Source organism: Octopus sinensis, linkage group LG18 (assembly GCF_006345805.1).
Source record: "Octopus sinensis linkage group LG18, ASM634580v1, whole genome shotgun sequence".
NCBI classification, from domain to species: Eukaryota; Metazoa; Mollusca; class Cephalopoda; order Octopoda; family Octopodidae; genus Octopus; species Octopus sinensis.
The window spans coordinates 35,087,165-35,111,435 of NC_043014.1; the positions used below are offsets into that span (position 1 = coordinate 35,087,165).

General features: G+C 36.6%; 1 protein-coding gene and 1 long non-coding RNA gene across 5 annotated transcripts in view; one reads left to right on the forward strand and one right to left on the reverse strand.

Annotated features, from left to right (window-relative positions):
* The window catches only part of LOC115221802 (copine-3), a 65,124-nt gene extending 54,325 nt beyond the window's left edge, over positions 1-10,799 (reverse strand). For 3 of the 4 annotated variants that reach the window (XM_036510870.1, XM_036510869.1, XM_029792037.2), the window contains exon 1: positions 1,211-1,288. The gene's annotated coding sequence lies outside the window, so the exon portion shown is untranslated. Of the gene's footprint in view, positions 1-1,210; positions 1,289-10,676 lie in introns of those variants that run through there. The other variant, XM_036510868.1, reaches the window with a different exon arrangement.
* LOC118766977 overlaps positions 1-24,061 on the forward strand; it is a 389,104-nt gene extending 365,043 nt beyond the window's left edge. The window contains exon 3 of the long non-coding RNA XR_005002896.1: positions 23,802-24,061. This is a non-coding gene — a long non-coding RNA (uncharacterized LOC118766977). The remainder of the gene's footprint in view (positions 1-23,801) is intronic.
* The last annotated feature ends 210 nt before the right edge of the window (positions 24,062-24,271 follow it).

The following is a 24,271-nucleotide window of genomic DNA, read 5'->3' on the forward strand; positions in this document are numbered from 1 at the left end:
CACACTCGGTCCATTATTTTAATAACACCAAGGTAGAGTTAACAACAGGATGCGTATCAACAATGTGTACGGACACTCATGTACTTACTAGACCAGTACATATGAGTGATTTGTACATCAATAAAAAATACAGGCCTGAAATAGTTGTAGTGAACCTCAGCCTATTTCTGTTATATATATATATATATATCTTTTTAATTTTCTTGCGTGGAGGCTGGGCTTTATTTCATTAGCTAAAGTTGCGTAAATTTAAATGCTTCAAACTTCTTCATCGTCAATTTTACTAAAAATCGAATGCGACTGTCGTGTCAGCATGCATAACTACATCAGACTGGAAAATTTGAAAATGATGCTTTGAAAATTGAAAATATTCAAGTAGTTGGAGAAAACGATGTGTGTGTGTATGTGTGTTTGTACGTATATACACACACAAATATAGTTATAACCTTACGAATTTTGCATATTCAGTAACCCTTTGCTGTAGTGGTTTATCAAATTTTAATATTTTTAGTCGCCGTTAACGAGATACAGACATACCAAACAGGTTTTAAATCCAGTTTTTACACGCTTTATCTACTTCGAGAAGCACCATTCCAAATAAGAATTATATACACACATAGTTAAAATTTCCGTTAACTGATAATCCACCGCCTAAAAATAAGTTTTTGATATACAAAAACAAAAACGGTCTATGATCGCGGTTGATCGTAAGATTGCGCACCTGTTTTGGTTTCAAGTTTATATATCAAATGTACGTAGTTATGTATGATTGCCGCCATATATATGTATATATATATATATAACTAAAAATAAGGGTGTCTGAGAGACACCACCATGCTGAAATAGCAGTCAAATCCTTGACTCTAAGAACCACCTTAAATGTTCATATCGCACCATAAGATAAGATAGAGGGACAAAATAGACTAGCAAAAAGATATTACTGAATAATTCAAGAATAATTTAAATATCGATATTATCCTTATTTAAATATATATATATATGTGCGCACACACACATATACACACACAAACACACGTAACTTAAGTTTAACAGTAATTTCTGATACTGCGAAAAACGGCAAAAACAAAGCAAAAAGAAAATAAACAAGAAGAGGAAAGAGCAGTGATAGAATGTATTGGCCAAAGAGGAAAAGAAAGTTGAGCAAGAATACGTTATGTACGTAATAGGAGACAAAAATCTAAGAACTCACTAGATCTCCGAATATGAAAACAATTGTAGATGAATATTGAATTCAAAACGCAAGGGAAACTACTCTATTCTAATTTAGGCGTGGCTATCACGTGATTGGTTTCTAAACTGGTGCTCATGAATACGCGCCTCTGTGTGTCTGTATGCGATTCCGGTTATGTATGCAAATGTTTGTGTTTGCGTGTGTGTGCGAGTGTATATCTTTCTTTTCTTTTTTTATTAATCTTTTATTTGTTTCAGTCGTCATTAGATTGTGGCCACGGTGAAACCACTGCCTTGAAGAATTTGTAGTCTGATGAATCAAGCACTGTACTTATTTTTTTTAAAAGCCTGGTCTCTATTCTATCGAATGTTAAGGTCGCACCGCTAAGTTACGGGCACGTAATCACACCAACATCGGTTGTCAAGCAGTAGTCTCTCTCTCTCTCACACACACACACATTTTCGATTCAAACCAAGCCGTTCGCGATTGTCTATGGTACGAATTGACTTTTGATCTTACTACTCTAGTCACCAGTGTTCCTCTCATCTTAAGCAAGGAGTTAGTATTACTCACACACACTTCCAGCATTTATACATATCTATTTCTTTACTACCCACAAGAGGCTAAACACAGAGAGGACTAACAAGGACAGAAAAACGGATTAAGTCGATTATATCGACCCCAGTGGGTAACTGGTACTTAATTTATCGACCCCGAAAGGATGAAAGGCAAAGTCAACTTCGGCGGAATTTGAACTCAGAACGTAGCGGCAGACGAAATACGGCTACGCATTTCGCCGGGCGTGCTAACGTTTCTGCCAGCTCGCCGCCTTACGCAACCGCTCCGGTTTTAAAATAACTTCCTCACCACCCTGTCATTCCACTTCTGTACCTTACCCCTTTAGGTTCTCACGGCCTTACTATCAAATGTATAATACTGGTGGCGGTGAAGTGGGACTTTTATTACTTGAATCCTGGCTTGCAGACCATTGACCATGGCAATCCATCTAAGGGACATAACTCTGATGGCCCACTCAGTGTTGTACATTTTCATTTTCAGTTTGAAGCAATTTGGCAATATATTGGATGTTATAGAAAAATACAAGTAGATCAAACACCATACAACATAAATTCTTGATTTATTACAATTATCTCCAAACCATGAGGAAATATAATATAATACAAAATGACAAGATCAGCCCTCACTTGCAAAAGGGAGATAATCTCAAGATTCATGGATTCTTCAAAGTTGACATACCATCAAGGAAAAGGAGGTTGTCTGGAGGTTAAAGGACAGCGGTGGACACATACTACTGGCTAAAAAGCCGTCATCATCACGGCAATCGTTCAACTTTATCTGCGATTGCTAAGTGACTTAAACTAATTCAAAACAGAGCATAAGACATTCATGATCTATTTAGCACCATCATGGCATCTGAAGTGGCTTTTTAAACCAGACAATGTTCTGAAAAGACATCCACATAGACTGCACATCCGATTTGGACCACCAAGAGCTGCAGATAAGTTCTGCTCTTTGTGGATCTTAAAATGTCTCTTGAGGCCTCCGTAAGATTTGCAAACCTTCTGGCATACATTGAATTCAAAGGTGTGCACAGACTTATCGGCTGAATAGTTGGTGGAGGTTCGTTTTCCATGGGTTCGCAAATGAGATTTGAGCCCAGCATAAGACAAGCATGGTCTGTCACAAACTGTGCACACAAAAAAGGTCATTGTCATTCACCTTCTCGATCGTTACATTCTTCCTTAGATCTCTTTTGAGTTCTACATGCGTTATCCTGGCCTCTTCAAATACTTTCACTCCTTTCCACACTTTTGTCCGCCATCCAACTCGATCCGAAGCAAGGGTTTCTATGTCTTCTGGATCCATTCCAAGTGACTTCATAATAGTCCTTATGTCGTCCTTAAACCTTTTTTTAAGGTTTACGCTGATAGTGTTTCTCCTCAGTAAGCTCACCATAAAGCAACTGTTTCGGTATGCGTTCATCCGCCATACGAACAATATGGCCACACCATCTCATTTCGTTCCTCAGAATCATAGATTTAATTGAGGTGATGCCTGCAGATGCAAGGACGTCTGTGTTTTGGAGTAAAAGAACCCCATTAAATGTTTGAAATGCGTTGAAGTCATTTTTGGTGGAATTGTTCTAACAATTTAAAATGCCTTTCGTAATAAGTCCATGTTTCACAAGAATACAACATACTTACATACATACATACATACATACATATACATACATACATACATACATACATACATACATACGTACATGCATGCATGCATCCATCCATCCATCCATACATACATACTTACAAAAATACATACATACATACATGCATGCATGCATGCATGTATCCATCCATCTATCTATCCATCCATACATACATACATACATACATACATACATACATACATACATACATACATACATACATACATACATATGCGACTTTGTGTGTGTGTATGTGTATGTGCGTTTGTGTGTGTGGGTGGGTGTATGGGTGTGGATGGGTGTGTACGCGCGCTTGCGTGTGCGTATGCACAGTGATAGATTCGAGGTTTTCGTTTATTTACCAGCTGATTTCTTAATTTCACCTGAGTATAAATACCTAGGATGATGATAATTAAAAAAAAATTATGATTCAGGTCAATTAAAAAGCATGGGTAAGCAATGCATTGTAAGCCATACTATAATTTACGAAAAATTTATGTATATGCGTGCAAGGTATGCATCGCCGCTCCGATGCCTTTATTATTATTATCTATTATTATTATCTATTATTATTATTATTATTATTATTATTATTATTATTATTATTATTATTATTATTATTATTATTATTATCATCATCATCATCATTCAGTAGTCTTATTTTCATCACGTGCTTTCACTGCGCTACCGAGCGCAGCTCTGAGCGTTGGGTAAGTGGTGTGGTTTGTTGTGGTGCTCTTATTTTTACCGTATTAAAAGTTTTTTTTTACGTAGGATGTGTGCGGTGCCTAGTACTGTTATTTTCTCTATGCTATATATACTTGTGAGTCCCGGTGTTTTTGTTATGGATTTGTTTGAATGTTTTTATTTATCATACCTATTGCGCCCACTATGATAGGAATTGCTTCTGTTTTTAGACTCCACATTCGAGTTACCTCTATTTCCAGGTCTTGAAAGTTTCTCCATTTCTTTTAGAGAAACGTTGTCATCTGTTGGTATTGATGTATCAATTACAAAGCATTTTTTTAATTGATTTTCTCTGACAACTATATCTAGCCAATTGCCCTTAATTTCTCTATCTGTGTGTATTGGCATATCCCAGAGTATGGTTGCTTTCTCATTTTCTGTGACCTTTTCTGGAGTGTACCTGTACCATCTTTTTTTCTGTCGTTATTGCATAGTGTTGGCATAGCTTCCAGTGTATGTGGGTCCTAACTCTTTCGTGTCTGTGAATATATTCCTTCTTAGCCAGGATTGGGCAGCCAGGGACAATATGATTTATTGTTTCTTCTCCATCACCACATATCATTATTATTATTGAGTGCGAGAGCAGTGCATGCCATGAAAATGACACTGGAGTAAAATATACGAAGCCCATTATACTCATCATGACAACCCGTGTGATAAGAGTACACCAGGCACATGCATCACAACTATGTGCGTGACATGGTGATCTTATATCAAGATAAACAGCACATGAACTTGCAGGTGGAGCCCAATTAAAATTTTCTTCAGGTTGAGTAGCCCATCCCGCTCAAAAGGTCCCTGAATAAGTTTGTTTAATGATGATGAACACAATACCCATATCTCCAGATGTAAATTATCCAACTCCCAGAGAATTCCTCTTAGCACATGGCTATGATGCCTCCCACCACTACTTCTGCTCATGATCAGAGATGCCACGAAGGGGCATGATCAACTGGCTAACGTAAAGCAACTGACGAGAAAATCTGTGGTATTGAGCAGAATATTTACTGTAGTCCATCTTTTATAACAAGACAAAACATGTACATGATAGCACTTCCAATCAGTTAAGATCAAAAGCCGTGAGAGCCACTGCCTGGTACTGCATCAGCTCACAGCTGATTTTGCTGGATATGACGGAAAGTACCAGCTGCCCACAGCCAGCAGACTAAAGTGACACTTATTTATTGATCATGCTCCAAGAACCCTTCGAAGAATTCTTACAGTTCCAAATAATGCTGATTTTTGTAGGTATTCTACCTTCACACTTGCAACAATCTTTTTCAGCCATGTTCGTAGTTGACTGCTGATACTTCCAAGTGCACCAATTACTATTGGTATCACGTCTACTCTCTTCATTGACCTCAACCTTCATATTTCCCACTTCAAATCGTCATTGTCTATTTTTCTTCTTCATTCACATTAGTCTTGTCGTCACCGGGGCAAACTATGTCGATTATCATACATGTTCTTTCTTTTTATTCACCACAACAATGTCCTGTTTCAGATATCTGGTCGGATGATCGCACTGGATCATTGCATCCCACAGGATTTTGCAATTCTCATTTTCGCTGACTCCTTCTGGAGTTTTCTCATACCACATCCTTGCTCTTTGTAAGCCGTGATTTCCACAGAGCTCCCAATGGCTCATCCTTGCCATATTGTCATGTCGTCTTTTGTATTCGCGTTGTGCCAATTTCTGGCATTCGCTAACGATGTGCCATACTGTTTCACACCTCTCACCACGCATTCTGCATTTGTCGCTATCAGTAGCTTTGTGCACTTCATATAATTGGTCCTGAATGCTTGTTCCTGTACTGCGCATATGAGTACTTCTGTCTCTATCTTCAGTTCACTCCTCATCCATAGCTACCGGTCCTGTGTTCAAATCTTTTACAAACTGGCTATACTTTTCTTTTCCTTTCATGTTTTCTTTTACCATTTCTTGTTTACATTTATCCTTCGTTACCCAATTTTCAGTTTTGATGACGCCGGCCTTCTTCGTGTGTTTCAAAAGTGGCTCCACGGAATTTTTTATATATCACACTAAGCTGTTTCCCCCCGCTTCGATACAGTCCTGGTAACTGATCAAACCTCTCCCACCCTTTCTTCTGGACATGTACAGCCTATCGGTGTCACTCTTAGGGTGGAAGACTCTGTGTACTGTCAACATCTTTCTGGTATTGGTATCCATTTTCTTCACTTCTCTCTTTTGCCTTTTTATAATTTCCGCGCCATACCGCAGTGATGCTTTCAGCTACATATTCACTGCTTGGATTTTATTCTATCTCGTCAATTTTGAGTGTAACACCAATTTCAGTCTTCGGAAATATTCCATCCTCAGTTGCTCTTTTCTTTCCTTTTCCATTATCTCATTGAATTCCAGTTACCAAGGTATCTTTGCGTTGCAATTTGTTTAATCAAGTCTCTATTCGGTAATTCTATCCATGCTAGGTACTGTACCCCACCTCTTTTTAGGTAGATTATTCCGCACTTGAGTCCAAATTGTATTTTATATCAGTGCTAAAACAGTGGACTGTGTTCACCAATGAACTCACTTGTGTCTCATCTTTGCCTTACAGTTTCAAATCATCCATGAAGAGGAGGTGGTTGAATGTTTGGGATTTTCCCTCTAGTTGGTACTCCAGGTTAATTTTCCTAAATACCTAGGTCAGGGGTGTCATGCAGAGAACAAAAAGCAACAGAGATAGGCTATCACCCCGGAAAATCCCTCTTCCGATACCAAGGGTGTCCAAACTTTTTCCGTAAGATGTCAGTTCAATTTTCCATCCCACCATGCTTTTCTTCGGGAACTCCGTTACATTCCTTGCAATTCCAAACAGATCGAACCACTCAATGATCCACGAATGTGGAATCATATCATAAGCTTTGCGATGGTCAATCCAGGCCATTCCCAGATTTGTTCTTCGTTTACAATCTTGCATTACCATTTTGTCTATCAGTAGTTGATTTTTGGTACCTCTGCATTACTATTATAATCAATAATATTAATACGCCAATTTGTATTTTGTACGTACCTGACGCGTGTGTCACGCACAAAAAAAAAAACTGTTGAAAGAAATATTATTGTTTAAATAAAAATTTTAACTAGAGCTCTTGTAATTTCTGGAAGAGATTTGAAGCCAACACCTATGCGTGGCATTACTACTTCTCAACACCCATGCCTACTGTTCCACCGAAGTAGCAACACTCTTAACAGGAAAATTAAGATACTTAAATTTGACGCATGTGTTGAGCATGGGCGAGAGGAATTGAGAAAGAAAGAGAGAGAGTGAGTGGGAGTGGCTGAATTCCTTTTAATTCCTTTCTATGATTGAGCTGAAATTGACCCCTGGCTATTAAAGTCCCCCCCCCCCATTTGTTTTAGGTCTTCTACCCATTTGAATTCGGCCATACACCAGATAACGTGGTAAGTCCTATGTTCCGAAATTTAAATTTTGAATTTGTTTTAATTATAAAATTACACCTCAGGTAAAAAACATCTTTTAGTTTTCGAATACAACCTTTTCTTTCTCTTTCTATATTTTTGTTAAGTTACAATTTCTCTGTTTTGGTCAGGAATTTTTCAATTTCTCTTTTCTTGTATCAAGTAATGGATGAAAGCATCAAAAAATTAAATTCATAGAGCCGAAAAAAAAATATAAATTCTATTTTTTCCCTTTCCTTAATACTAGCAAGAGCACAGTATGAGAGAGATTTGGCTATTATTTCTAGCAAATTGAATAACTACAGAAAGTTGTTCAATTGGCTCATTTGTTGATGTGTATAAGTAAACAAAAACTAAAAGACACACACACACACGCACACACACATATATGTTTGTTCCCCCACCACCATTGCTTGACAACCGATGCTGGTATATTTGCATCCCTGTAACTTAACTCAAAATATTTTTGCACTTTAAAAAATTCATTTGTTTAATTATTAATTAATAATTAAAAAGTTGAAAATAGGTTATAAAATAATAGTAGTACATAATTAGTACAACAAATAGAATGATGCAAAAATTAGTTATATATTACAGTAAAGTCTACCAATAACAACAAATTCGCAGTAAAATTTGCTTGAGTTATTGGCTAAGTTATTGCCAAGTCTTCACATTCTTAGTCTTGACCCAATACCTATTTTTTCATAATGAATTTGCCTACCATATATACTATTCTACTTTGTATAAAACTTTAGCTATATTGGTACTCATGGCTCTCTTTTTTAAAGTATTCTAGTGTGTTAATATTTTAACAAAATAATGGTACCTTTTCTAATTATAATGTTACTTTGTAAATTAAAATCAAATAATTTTTTAACATTCAAATTTTATCCTTAGCTGCAATATTTTAAGTAAAAATGTTCTTATTTTGTACTTTTCCAGATGTAATAAGTTGTCTTGAACTTTTCCAACTGTAATAACTTGTCCTGTAATTTTCCAGGTTTATAATCTTCAGAATATTATTTCCCTTGCTCACATTTTCCCATGTAATCCATTTTTTCCAGGCTATGCAATTATGCTAATTAATAATGTCAAATGTCTCAACTAGCGGTGTCGTTGATAATTTTTCCTTACCTCAATGACACCGGTGACATATATTAAAAGTCCCATTATAGAACTATATTCATAAAAGATTATGAACTATATTGTTACCCTCAAATTTGAGAAACAAACACTCATAATTTTTTTCTTTTAAAACTTCATTGCATGTGATTGAAACCATGAAATTCCTGGAATTGAGCTTAAAATACAGTTTGTTTTGAAATAAAGAAAATTATACTTAAATCCAATTTTTTGCCTTACTTATATTTTTTATGATATTTTACCTAACAACATTTTTTGATACAGATTTTTGTTGCATGGGATCAAAACTATAAAATTTTTTACGCTTTCTTGTATCATTGAAGCTAAGATAAATATATTTTGCTTCTAAAATAAAAAAAAAGTTATTTCGATCTAAACTTGATTGGTGGCGTTACTTAGTCTTCTATAACGTTGCTACAAATTTTGATGTAAACTTTTTCATATTGGATGAAATCTCAATTTTTTAATGCCAAAATATAGGATCAGTCCTCTTCAAAAATGTTAACGATTTTCCATTTGGTTAGGAACTGAATTAGCGACAAGCTCTGAGAGATGCTGCGTGTGAGTAAATTGCGGTCTTAAGAATATTATTCAACTACTACCGTAGTTGAATGATATGCATGTATATACATACATACATACATACATACATACATACATACATACATACATACACACACACACACACATACACACACACACACACACACACACACACACACATATATATATATATATAATATATATATATATATATATATAAAACATATGCATACATATATGTACGTACCTACATCTATATGTATATATACAGGACACAAAAAAACGTCGAACATAAAGAGAAACGAAAACATAAAAACAGAACAATGGAAACGGACATTTTTTTTAAACAACCAAAAAGCAGGGTACAAGACATACAACACAGGAAAAATCCGCTTTCTTCAGCCGCCTCCGTTTCGTCTACTCCGCGTTTCGAAGGTAAAGGCGAGACACGACTTCAGTGAAACGATCCTTCCCGCAAATCAAATTAAATAAAATTTGAGATTTTTTGCGGAGGGGTAAAAGTGGTAACAAAAACAGGACAGTAAAAACAATACAAGACAGTAATAATACAAATAAAAATAAAAACAGTAAACGACATATATATATATATATATATAAAACATATGCATATATGCATACATATATGTACGTACCTACATCTATATGTATATATACATGTATATATAGGTACAGGACACCAAAAAAACGTCGAACACAATAAGAAACGAAAACATAAAAACAGAACCATGGAATCGGACATTTTTTAAACAACGAAAAAACAATATATATATATATATATATATATATACACCGGAGTAAACACATAAATGTGAAACAAGGTGGAAAAAAGAGTACTCAAATACCAGTGGTAGAGTAATATGCTTTATTTAAAGCAGCAGAAAATTCAACAAAACCTGTTACTCTGAGTTTCCCGTTGCCGTTCATCGGACAGTTTATATATATATATATACGTACATTCATACATGCGAGCATGCATACATACACATACATACATTCATACATACACATACACACATACGCGCACACACACACACACACACGCACACATATATATGTATGTATATATATATATATATATATATGTATGTATATATATATATATATATATATATATATATATATATATATATATATATATATATATATATATATAATATATATATATATATATATATATATATATATATATATATTTACACACACATACACAATAGCTGTAGTTTTAAATATAAAGTGAGTAAAAAGAGGAAGGCATGTGGAGTTAACAAGGCTTGATTTAAGCGGTTTTTGTTTATACTCTATGATCCAATCAGTGGATTTATGTTATGAAAAAAAAATTCTTCTATGTCACTTACCTAAGCTAGGAGATCAGATAATATGTCAAGTGTGGCTGTGTTGGAATGCTACTGATAGTTCTGGTGGTAGTAATTGTACTAATCTCCCTCCCACTCACTCTCGCTTCTTAATTATGAAATAGTGATTATCAGTAGTTTGGTAGGTGTTGCTTTAGGTTGAACGTATTTAGTTGAAAAAATGGAGAAGGATGGAGAAATATCGAACGCTGAAACCGGAATATCGGCAGCAATAGCGCAATGCCACAAAGTTGGGGATGGTGGTAGGAGTGATGAAAGGTGTAGTCGATTAAACCGAGTCTAATGCTTCATTGAGATTTTGTTTTTGTGGGTGTCTGGACATTCTTTTGATATGTGTCCATAGAGTGTTGGTATGAAGAGACGAAATCATCCACCCTCTATTTCAGCCTAGCCTCTTTAATCTATGTCATGAGGGAAGGTTGCGTGGGTGAATGACGTCGTTTATCAATGTCGAAGGATTGCCGGTATCGAGAGATAAAGACGAATGACAAAGCTACCCTTGGTGGGATTTCAACTCAGAGAGAAAAGGACCGTAAATATACACACCAGTTGTAATGATTTTCTTAGGCGTTCTAGTTTGATGAGGAACAGAGGAAGGAAAGGTGGCAAATTGGTTGAAATAAACTACACAAGCAAAGCCAACAGAGAGAGAGAGAGAGAGAGAGAGAGAGAGAGAGAGAGAGAGAGAGAGAGAGAGAGAGAGAGAGAGAGAGAGGAAGGGATATGAGACCCTTTTCTCTCTTTCTACACTTCATGCTATTGTCACGGGTGCTATCTGGTCGTATGGTTATGAGAGCTGGTTATTAGATGAGCCGTCATTGAGTTGGCGAATGAGAATATGTTTCTTGATTGCATGAAGAAATAACTGAAAAACACCCGCAAACATTTAAGAGAAGTATTTCTTGTCGCATATGAAGACAATCTGCTTTGGCCATTAACAACAGCAATAAATAAAGACTTGTAGAGAGATACTGATCTGAAATTACCGAATGCTATTGGTATGGCAATATGCAGTTGGCCCAACATATCAATTGTGCTACCTTCGTGGCGACGGATGTTCTTGGTCATCTGTCATATTGGTTCTTGGTCATCTCTCTTAGGCCGTCTGCTTAATGTCCGGAACCATCAGTAGAGGCGCATATCGTTCAGCTGCCGGCCGCTGTCAACGCTCTGCGAAGAATTTATGCACTAAAAGGCTTCTTTTTATAGGGTACAAGAAGAATATTATTTATTTCTTTACTGCCCACAAGGGGCTACACACAGAGGGGACAAACATGGACAGACAAACGGATTAAGTCGATTACATCGTCCCCAGTGCGTAACTGGTACTTATTTAATCGACCCCGAAAGGATGAAAGGCAAGGTCGACCTCGGCGGAATTTGAACTCAGAACGTAGCGGCAGACGAAATACCTATTCCTTTACTACCCACAAGGGACTAAACACAGAGAGGACAAACAAGGACAGACAAACGGATTAAGTCGATTATATCGACTCCAGTGCGTAGCTGGTACTTATTTAATCGATCCCGAAAGAATGAAAAGCAAAGTCGACCTCGGCGGAATTTGAACTCAGAACGTAGCGGCAGTCGAAATACCTATTTCTTTATTACCCACAAGGGGCTAAACACAGGGGACAAACAAGGACAGACATAGGTATTAAGTCGATTACATCGACCCCAGTGCATAACTGGTACTTAATTTATCGATCCCGAAAGAATGAAAAGCAAAGTCGACCTCGGCGGAATTTGAACTCACAACGTAACGGCAGACGAAATACCGCTAAGCATTTCGCCCGGCGTGCTAACGTTTCTGCCAGCTCGCCGTTCAGCTGCCGGCCGCTGTTATCGCTCTACGAAGAATTTATGCACTAAAAGGGTTTCTTTTTATAGGGTACAAGAAGAATATTCTTGAAGATTGAATCACGTGATAGCTTCACGCTGATTGGTTGCTTAATAGACTGATCACGTGAAACTATTGTCGTTCGCTGATGGGTCTGACCGGTTATCTAGCAGTTGGGGTTTCGAATCACTGCTGCACTGTTTATAATATTCAGTCTCAGCTGTCTGTTTCTCTATTCAAGCACTGACAGGACCCATTAAAGAAATATCATTAATACAACGCTGATCAAGCATACCACCCACATCACTACAAAATAACAACAAACAAAACCTGACCACATACCGTGTAAAATTAACGTATTAGATTAACTATAAAAGCACACCGGCTTTTAAGACGCATTTCCGTTTTGGTTGAGCTCTTAAGAGAACCACTTGCCAGTAACAAAAATCCTGACCTAAATTTCTGAGACATCATTTATTTTTAAACTTGTTTCAGTCATTGAATTGCGGCCATAATGGAGCATCGCCTTGAAAATTGTTTTTTTTTAGTCAAACAAATCGACCCCGGTACATATTTTTGTTTGTCACGTATTTCAACTGCTAAAGGGAAATACACTGCAGTTACCATGGAAAAAATATCTCTCTTATGGTAAAAAGGTATGAAAACACCCAGTTTGTTCAGTGTCGCCCCTCTCTCGGGGATCTCAGACATCGATGTTTCGAGTTTATTGACTCTTGTCGATGAGATGTATCTAAGAGATGATTCTTTATTACGATAATTATATATCACACATTGATGGGACAACACAGGACATTACAAACAAATAGTGCGCTTATGAGTTCTTTTTAAAGTTGTTCTAAAAATACGATGATACTCTTACTCTTTTACTTGTTTCAGTCATTTGACTGCGGCCATGCTGGAGCACCGCCTTTAGTCGAGCAAATCGACCCCGGGACTTATTCTTTGTAAGCCCAGTACTTATTCTATCGATCTCTTGCCGAACCGCTAAGTGACGGGGACGTAAACACACCAGCATCGGTTGTCAAGCAATGCTAGGGGGACAAACACAGACACACAAACATATACACACACACTTATATATATATACATATATACGACAGGCTTCTTTTAGTTTCCGTCTACCAAATCCACTCACAAGGCATTGGTCGGCCCGGGGCTATAGCAGAAGACACTTGCCCAAGGTGCCATGCAGTGGGACTGAACCCGGAACCATGTGGTTGGTTAGCAAGCTACTTACCACACAGCCACTCCTGATGAAAGTTATATTTTTAAAATTTACATGTTTTACAAGTTTATTCTTGGCCATGAAGCCCAACAGCTACACCATACTTTTCTACCATGGATGAGATTAAGTAGGGTCATTCATACCCAACTTCCTTGCCACATCCTTCCATCTTTACAAACGAAAGTCTCTGCACATAACGGAAAGAGAATCAGAGAAACTGTAAACAAAATCCTTTTTTTACTATCCTCATTTCTCCCTTGTTTTTTCCCCTCTTAACTCAGTATGATCGAAACATTGATCTACATTTCATATCGATCACTACTAACACTAATGAATTTTGTGCATTTAAACAAGATGATCCACATTTTTTACATTATTGAATGTTATGAACATTTAAATCATATTTCATATTATTGAAACTTGTATGCATTGAAATTTTTCAACATGTTTTTCTAATTCATAATTTAAAATTTTTACCGTTGATAAACAAAAAATATTGTTGAAACTAGTTTGGTATTTATGTAAATAGATTTATTTAAAAGCAATTACAAGTTTTTCAAATTTAGGTGGATTTTTGACTACAAATTTGCCTATAGTTTTCCTGCGTAGAAACACACCCCCTCTTTTGTTTCATATATATATATATATATACGAGCAAAACGCCCCCGTCCAATGGACAGTGCTAAGTTGTCAAACGTTTAAACCAAATTTTCTCAAAACAACTTGCCTCTCCTTTGAGAAATACTGATTTAACCTAAATTTGAGTCACCAGCAAAAGAAGAAATAAAGATAGACTTTTTTTCTATTCCAAAGAAAAACGATTTTATTCACACAAATATGCAGCCGAAGAGTTCAAAGTACCAGTAATGATAAGGCTATTGACTGGGAGAACACAAATATGGTTTAAATAGTAAGCTTGACAGGAAAGAAACGTGCCTTTAAGCAGTACAAAAACAACAAAAAAATAGAAGGTGCAGTTAGTACAGGTTGACGGAAGAAAAGCTGGACAAAAATGGCTTTATCGATTGCATTCTCACCTGGAATCGATTTTTGTAAGTTTTTCAAGACTTATACACGCCCTGATATCGTCAGTATCTACATATCAAATTTGAGAGCAATCGGATGGAGGATGCCCATGATCCTAGAAGACACACATAGAGACAGACAGAACGGATTTTATATAATAGATGTGTGTGTATTTATATATATATATATATATATATTATATATATATATATATATATATATATATATATTATATATATATATATATATATATATATATATATATATATATATATATATATATGTAGGTCCCGGGTGAGTCGGGGTTAACCACAGTAAATAAGGTACTCAATACATAGCAGAGTAAATTAATTTATCTCCTTCTATAAAATAAATATATATATATACGTAAATATAAGAGAGTTACCGTTAAGTGTTCAGCATTAATCTATCTTTTCGTTGTATTTCACTTCCTTACGTTGAAGGTAATGTTATTTCTTTGTGGAAAAAACTTCGGTGGCTATACCAGAATAAGGAGCTATTTCTAGCACTAGAGTTAACCACTTAACGGTAACTCTCTTATATTTACGTATAAATTTGTATCGTCTCCCTGGTTTTTATGTGCTAGGCCACTTGGTGTTAAACTGATGGTATTATTAAATTAATATCTATTTTTCATCCTCATTTATGAATGTATATATATATATATATATATATATATATATATATATAAGAAAATAGTAAAGAGTGAAAAAACGACAGAAGGCTTAAATGTTAAAAAATATATATTTGCGTCAAAATGTCTGGAGAATATTGGAAAAAATTTTTTTCCCTCCTTAAAATGACATAATTTTATAATTTTTAAAGAAATACCGGTTTCGCAGTTAGCTCTTCAAATTTCTTGTGACTTAATGTTTATTTTTAATAACGTAATCCTTGTATTTTTGCTACGGAGAGTTCTAAATAAGGGAAAGTAGTGAGTGGTTTCTTCCGGTGTAAGGGAGATAATCGCTTAAAAATTTTTTTTTTCCTTTAGTGTGAATTTCTCTGTATTATTGAGTTCGGATAGTTGAGTCTGGGTTTGTACTTTTTAATGAAGAATGTTTCCTTATTTAGTCTAATTTGTGATGATGATCCGAAAGCACATTGGTAAAATGGAAAGATTAAAAATTGTGGTTGTAGTTGCTTTGCGCATTTCTCAATGTGTTCACTAAAAGGTATCATTCTATATTCTGGGAATGCAATCTGTTGTCGATGCAGTGTGCATCTACGTCTGAGTGATAGTCCCTTGGACCCCACGTAGTCTTGGTGGCAGCCCGAGCATTTAATGACATAAATTATGTTTTCAGAGGCACAAGTAAAGTTAGATTTGATCTTGAATTTCTGTCCCTCTTTAAAGAAGAATTCTGATCCTTCCAATAGGTTAGGACATGTTGCACAGTTCGATCTACCACATTTTTTTTACTTTTGCATCCGTAATTTTAGAAGACAATTTTGCCTTTGTAAGAATCTTTTTAAGTGATTTAGGCTGTTTGTAGCTTTTAATGATTTGGTGTATGTTTAGAATTTCCTTTAATTTGGGGTTTTTATGAAGTATTGGTAAATTCTGGGTGATGATGGTGAAAGCTTCTTTGTTTCTGGGGTTGTATGTAGATATGTAAGGTAGTATTTTCGGGGAAGGTGTGTTGTTGTGTTGAACTTTTCTTAAAGTTTCTATGTTGATTTCTGTTGCACGTCTGATCCCATCCTCTATGAGTTGAGTTGGGTAATGTCTGTCAATTAAGGTGTTTTTGAGTTCTTGCAGTCTGAAGTTCCTAGTGTTTTGTTCTGACACTATTGTGCATATCCTTCTTGAAAGGTTGAAGGGGATGTTTGTTTTAGTGTGTCTTGGGTGGCATGAACTAAAAAGAAGGTATTGTTTGGCGTCTGTGGCTTTGTAGAAAATGTCTGTTTCTATTTTAAGGTTAATTTTTTTAATTAGTATATCCAAGAACGGGAGTTCCTTTTGGTTGTATTCGATTGCGAACTGTATATTTGGGTTTATGCTGTTCAATAGGTTTTTAAATTTTAAGAGTTTATCTGTGTTTTCATTCACTCTTTACTATTTTCTTATATATTCACCCACGTGCTTTACCAAACAAACTTTCATATATATATATATATATTATATATATATATATTATATATATATATATATATATATATATATATATATCTATGAATAATATCTATCTGTCTATCTATCTATCTATCTATCTATCTATCTATCTATCTATCTATCTATCTATCTATCTATCTATCTATCTATCTATAAAACAAATGTTTTCATTTAAGATTACATCTGAGAATCTATTAAGTAATGAGTTGTGGTTGCGAAGGATGGTAAGTGGTTCCCTTAAACATAGTTTTTTAACTGCATATCATTTGCCCATTTTGCGAAATCCATGTGATTCCCTAATTACAATTAACTTTAGCTACAACTTAATCACACTAGTAACATAAACCGTCGATTAAATATTCCATCTTAACATTTTCTTTGCTAATTTCCTCCTACACAACACATTCCCCCTTTGCTTCACCCCTATCCGCATTCTTTGAACTCCCCCCTCCATTACCATCTTGCCTCTCCAATTAAAATTGCTTACCACTGACAAATGCCACCTCTACTACCTATGCATCCATACCTCTCTCTGTCTACCAACCTACCCCTATTTACTTTAATACACTTCTACATACCTGAGTACTCACGCTCCACCGCCGACCCACCTTCATTCTAGAAATTCCCCCTTCGCCACCCCACTAGAATATAATTGCCACCCCCCCTTACTTGATATTAACCCACCTCCTTTTCTCTCACTATCTCAACTTGCCTTTAGTTACATTGCCTACTACCCTAAATTTTTTACATCTATTCATAAACCCCGCAGCATTGGCTACCCTTCGAATACCACTTACAACACTTCTTGTTTATCTCCCAATTCTCCATTTCTACTACAAATACAAACTCTCTCTGTACCCTTCCATCATCTTAATCCGACTTTCTGACTTCCTCTCCCTTTCCTTGCTCCAACATTTCACATAATCCCATCCAGCCACCTACCTCCTCTTGCCACTAACACTTCCTTGCCTATTACTACACCTGTTCTACCTTTAAATTTCCCTGTATAATGATGTGATACATTAAACTCTTATCTATGCACCCTGATGAAGGAGGCACTGGATTTTACCAGTGTTTGTTTGCTCCCTGAAAATTTTTGAACTACACTTTCCAACGTCATGAAGTAACTCCGAGCCCTGAGGAACAGGTGTCGGACTTGTAATGCCTTTTCTCTTCTAATTCTTTGAGTCTATATAATTTGAGTAAGTTTACTCTATTAAATATATATATATATATATATATATATATATATATATATATACGAGCAAAACGCCCCCCCCCGTCCAATGGACGGTGCTGAATCATATCTGCTGAATAAAAAGCAATCAATGTTTTCTTTTCATTAAAAAATAATTAAGCATGCCTTTATTTCAATAAAATTTTGGGTTTTGTTAAACGAAGTTAAGGCAAAAAAAAAAAAAAACTTCTTGAGAAACCAAATAGTCTTTCCTTCCTTCATGCCAAGTTTGAAGAAAATATCTCTTTTGCATCTTACTTTTTTGGTCTCTTAAATATACTGCATATTTTATGGCATTATTTCAAACCAGCCGGCTTTTTTTTTTTTTGCTCAAACTGCACGTGCATTTTACTAGCGTACGCGTAGTATCGATTGCACCAGCTGATGTACTTGCGCATACAAATGCACGTTCCCACGGCTTTATCAATCGCATTCTCACCTGGAATCGATTTTTGTAATCTTTTCAAGACTTATACACGCCCTAATACCGTCGGTATCTACATATCAATTTGAGCGCAATCGGATGGAGGATGCCCGAGATCCTAGAAGACACACAGACAGACAGACAGAACGGATTTTATATTATATTATATATATATATATATATATTATATATATATATATATATATAATATATAAACACATATATAGTCGGCATAATTGTTCGCTAACTCAACAAGTATTTTTAATTCTACCCCATATTACGGCTCGAAACGTAAAAGACTTTCTCACTTTCCCGAGCGTCAAACTAATACAACTGCTTATTGTTGTTCATACACCTGTCTTCGTCTTTTGTTTTTCTGTAAATTTCAACAGAACCATGTGGTTGGGAAGCAAGCTTCTTACCACGCAACCACTCTTGCACCTATATAGTTTGTACATTTAAACTCAAGTCTCTCTCCCCTCTCTCCTCCTCTCTCCATATATATATATATAATATATATATATATATATATATATATATTATATATATATATAAATTAATAAATAATAAAACATATGCATATATACATACATACATGTATATATACATGCATATATGGGTACAAGACACCAAAAAAAAAAAACGTCGAACACAATGAGAAACGAAAACATAACACAAAACCAAGGAAATGAACATTTTTTTAAACAACGAAAAAATAGAGTACAGGACATACAAAAAAAAGGAAAATTCCCCTTCTTCAGTCGCCTTAATTTCATCTACTCCACGTATATATATGTATATATATATATATATATATTATATATATATAGATATATATATATATATATATATATATATATATATATATATATATGATATATATATATATACTCTTTTACTCTTTTACTCTTTTACTCTTTTACTTGTTTCAGTCATTTGACTGCGGCCATGCTGGAGCACCGCCTTTAGTCGAGCAAATCGACCCCGAGACTTATTCTTTGTAAGCCCAGTACTTATTCTATCGGTCTCTTTTGCCGAACCACTAAGTTACGGGGACGTAAACACACCAGCATCGGTTGTCAAGCAATGCTAGGGGGACAAACACAGACACAGAAACACACACACACATATATATATATACATATACGACAGGCTTCTTTTAGTTTCCGTCTACCAAATCCACTCACAAGGCATTGGTCGGCCCGGGGCTATAGCAGAAGACAGTTGCCCAAGATGCCACGCAGTGGGACTGAACCCGGAACCATGTGGTTGGTTAGCAAGCTACTTACCACACAGCCATATATTGTATTTCTGGTAATATTGTGATTACTCGAGATAATTACGTCTCCTAACTGCAATTTAAAATGCAGTGATGTTACTGCTGAGAATTGTTATAGCAGCAGTGTTTCAATCGATCTGTAACGAAACACCTGTATTAGAATGAAAGTATAGACAAACTAACAACTAGTAACTGGTCCTATTGGAACAATTACATGTTTATATATCTATACAACTTGGATGTAGAAAAAGTGCTGCAGGAGTTTAAATGACAAGAAATCAATAACGGGCTCGGTTGAGAAATATTCGTAATGGCGTGATATATATGCTAATATATTCCCAGAATCGTTATAAGTTCAGTCCGTGTTATTGATATTAGATAGGTAAGTTATCTCTCTCTATATAAACGGCAGTTTGTCTGTGCGTGTTTCTGTGTGTCTGTTTGCTTGTACCCTCACCCTGACCACGGCTTTCAACCGATTCTGATGAAACTTGACACACACATAGCACAATGTCATAATTCAAAACTAACGCAGAGAAAATTTTGAAAAGTTCCCCCAGTTCTGAAAAAATCGATAAATTCGACATGGGGTCAAGAATCAGAAACACAAACCGCAAACTGTCTAGGGGACGCAACTCCACCTTTTTTACTCTCAAAAAAAATTTACCATCATTTTTTCCCATTTTTTTGCTATTTTTTGGCTATAACTCTCTAAAAATGCTTTATAGTTATTTCCCTTACAAACCTGAGCAACGCCGGGCGATACTGCTAGTCATCGTTAAAATCTTATTTTTTTACTTGTTTCAGTCATTTGGCTGCGGCCATGCTGGGGCCCAGTCTTGAAGAAATTTTAGTCGAATGTATCGACCCCAGTATTTACATTTTTTGAAGCCTGGTACTTATCCTATCGGTCTGTTTTGTCGAGCCGCTAAGTTACGGGGACGTAAACACACCAGCACCAGTTGCCGAGTGATGGCGGTAGTGATGGGGGAAAACACAGACACAAAGATACGCACACACACACACATACACACACACACACACACACACACACACACACACACACACACACCATCCATCTATCCATCCATCCATCCATCTATCTATCTATCTATCTATCTATCTATCTATCTATCTATCTATCTATCTATCTATCTATCTATCTATCTATCTATCTATCTATCTATTATCTATCTATCTATCTATCTACGACGTGCTTGTTTCAGTTTCCGTCTACCAAATCCACTCACAAGGCTTTGGTCGGCCCGAGGCTACAGTAGAAGACACTTGCCCAATGTGCCACACAGTAGCACCGAACTCAAAATCACGCCTGCGCCTATACCGAAGGAAGTTTAAGAAATTAGCGACAATATTATATTAGTAACACCGACTTACCACAAAAAGATTTCGGGAATATATTAACGTGTATCACAACCATTATGAACGTTGCTCAATCGATCGTTTATTGATCTCTCGTGATTTAAACTCCTTAAATATTTCTTTTAAATATTTTAATAAATAGAGGCACTTTATTTGCTAATATAGGCGCAGGAGTGGCTGTGTGGTAAGTAGCTTGCTTACGAACCACATGGCTCCGGGTTCAGTCCCACTGCGCGGTACCTTGGGCATGTGTCTTCTACTATAGCCTCGGGCCGACCAAAGCCTTGTGAGTGGATTTGGTAGACGGAAACTAAAAGAAGCCCGTCGTATATATGTATATACATGTGTGTGTCTGTGTGTGAGCGTGTGTGTGTGTATGTGTGTGTGTGTGTTTGTGTGTGTGTGTTTGTGTGTCTGTGTTTGTCCCCCCCCCCCAACATTACTTGACAACCGATGCCGGTGTGTTTACGTCCCCGTAACTCAGCGGTTCGGTAAAAGTGACCGATAGAATAAGTACTAGGCTTACAAAGAATAAGTCCCGGGGTCGATTTGCTCGACTAAAGGCGGTGCTCCAGTATGGCCACGGTCATATGACTGAAACAAGTAAAAGAGTAAAGAGTATACACTTTAAAAAGATGAAAAAAGGAAAAGAGAAAATGGAGAGAAAAAGTGGGGAGTAGCCACCCCACCTCGCGGGGCTCATTTCTCCAATGGGCCACCGCTATCCATGTTTTGCAGAGGAAATCGGTAGTACGGTGTCCTAGAACCCTTGACATCTCGACGGCAACCGGCACAAACTGAGAGCGGCCGGACAGGCTCCTGTACTTAATGATTTTTCTCTCCTCCGCGTTGAATATATAAATATGTAAATGCCATAATATGACCAGATGTCAGTTGTTTGCCTGTCTATACTTCATTTTGCCAAAAGGCGGCGAGCTGGCAGAAACTTTAGCATTCCGGGCGAAATGCTTAGCAGTATTTCGTCTGGCGCTACGTTCTGAGTTCAAATTCCGCCGAGGTTGACTTTGCCTTTCATCCTTTCGGGGTCGATAAATTAAGTACCAGTTACGCACTGGGATCGATGTAATCGACTTAATACCTATGTCTGTCATTGTTTGTCCCCTCTCTATGTTTAGCCCCTTGTGGGTAATAAAGAAATAGGTATTTCGTCTGTCGTTACGTTCTGAGTTCAAATTCCGCCGAGGTTGACTTTGCTTTTCATCCTTTCGGGGTCGATAAATTAAGTACCAGTTACGCACTGGGATCGATGTAATCGGCTTAATCCGTTTGTCTGTCCTTGTTTGTCCCCTCTGTGTTTAGCCCCTTGTGGGCAGTAAAGAAATATATACTTCATTTTGCCATAAATATCTACGCATGTGTATCTTTTATCTTTTATGTCTTACTTGTTCCAGTTCATTAGACTGCAGCCATGCTGGGGCATCAACTTAAGAATATTTAGTCGAATGAATCGATCCCGGTATTTGATTAAAAAACCCCCAAAAAACTTGGTACTTATACTACCGGTCCGTTTTACGAGGACGTAGACACACAAACAGCGGTTGTCAAGCAGTGGTGGGGAACAGTCACAAAGATACACACACACATTTTTGAGGAAAAGCAACAACCTCGGGAACTAAGTAACTAGTTTTAAGCTAACTTACTTTACTGGATGTTTGTGGCATTATTTCAAGCCAGTCGGCTTTTTTTGCGCAAACTGGAAGTGCATTTTGCTAGCGTACGCGTAGTATCGATCGCAAACGCTGATGTACTTGCGCGTACAAATGCACGTTCCCACGGCTTTATCAATCGCATTCTCACCTGGAATCGATTTTTGTAATTTTTTCAAGACTTATACACACCCTGATACCGTTGGTATTTACATATCAAATTTGAGCGCAATCGAATGGACGATGCCCGAGATCCTAGAAGACACACACACAGACAGAACGGATTATATATATATATATATATATATAACGGGAAGCTTTATGAAAATGAACAAAAGACGAAGGCAGGTGGAGTACAAACAAACAATTGTATTAGTATGGCGCTCAGGAATATAAATAAAACAAGTCTTTTACGTTTCGAACCTATGCTCTTCAACAGAAAGATACACAGAAAAGAAACACAGAAAGAAACAAGGAGAGAAAAAAAATGCGTGCAGAGGCTAGCGAATCAACATGGCGATCTGATTTCGGCCAGAAGTCAAAGATCAAACGTGAGACGCAAGAGCGAAATTAGGGGAGATAATAGGTAACGGATAATGCATATATTGGGAGTCGAAGATGATGATGTTGGTTGCCATGAAAGAAAGAAGACATGAGCCGAAGTTGTAGATAACATTTATTTCTTCATTTACACGTAATTAAAATCAAACCACGACGAGCAAGCCTGTATAAAAACAGTCGGATAGCATTCGAGGTAACGAGAGTTATATTTTTTTTGTAAAAGGGTATATTGCATTGGTCTTAGTTATTCTTTATCGTTCTAGTATCATCCGTAACTAAACAGACCAAGTGAATGTTGTCGAAACGAAAGCGAGTGAGTGAAAAAGTAAGAGAGGGGTGGGCCGGACAATTGTATTGTTGGTGAATTCCATAGCTGTCCTTCTATGACATTCTGTCGAGACAGTATTGCAAAGCGGTCGGCCTGCTCTCTATCTGTTGCTTCTCCAAATGATTGTATTTACAACAAACATACACAACAACTATACAGGTGTGCATACCGTTGCGAACAAGAGGTGGGTCGAAGTAGGTCAACTGTAATTAAAATCAAATCACGACGGGCAAGCGTGTATAAAAACAGTCGGATAGCATTCGAGGTAAGGAGAGTTATATCTTCTTGTAAAAGGGTTTATAGCATTGGACTTAGTTATTCTCTGTCGTTCTAGTTCTAGCCTCCGTAACTAAATAGATCAAGTGATGTTGAAATGAAAGCGAGTGGGTGAAAAAGTAAGAGAGGGGTGAGCAGGACAATTGTGTCGTTGGTGAATTCCATAGGTGTCCCTC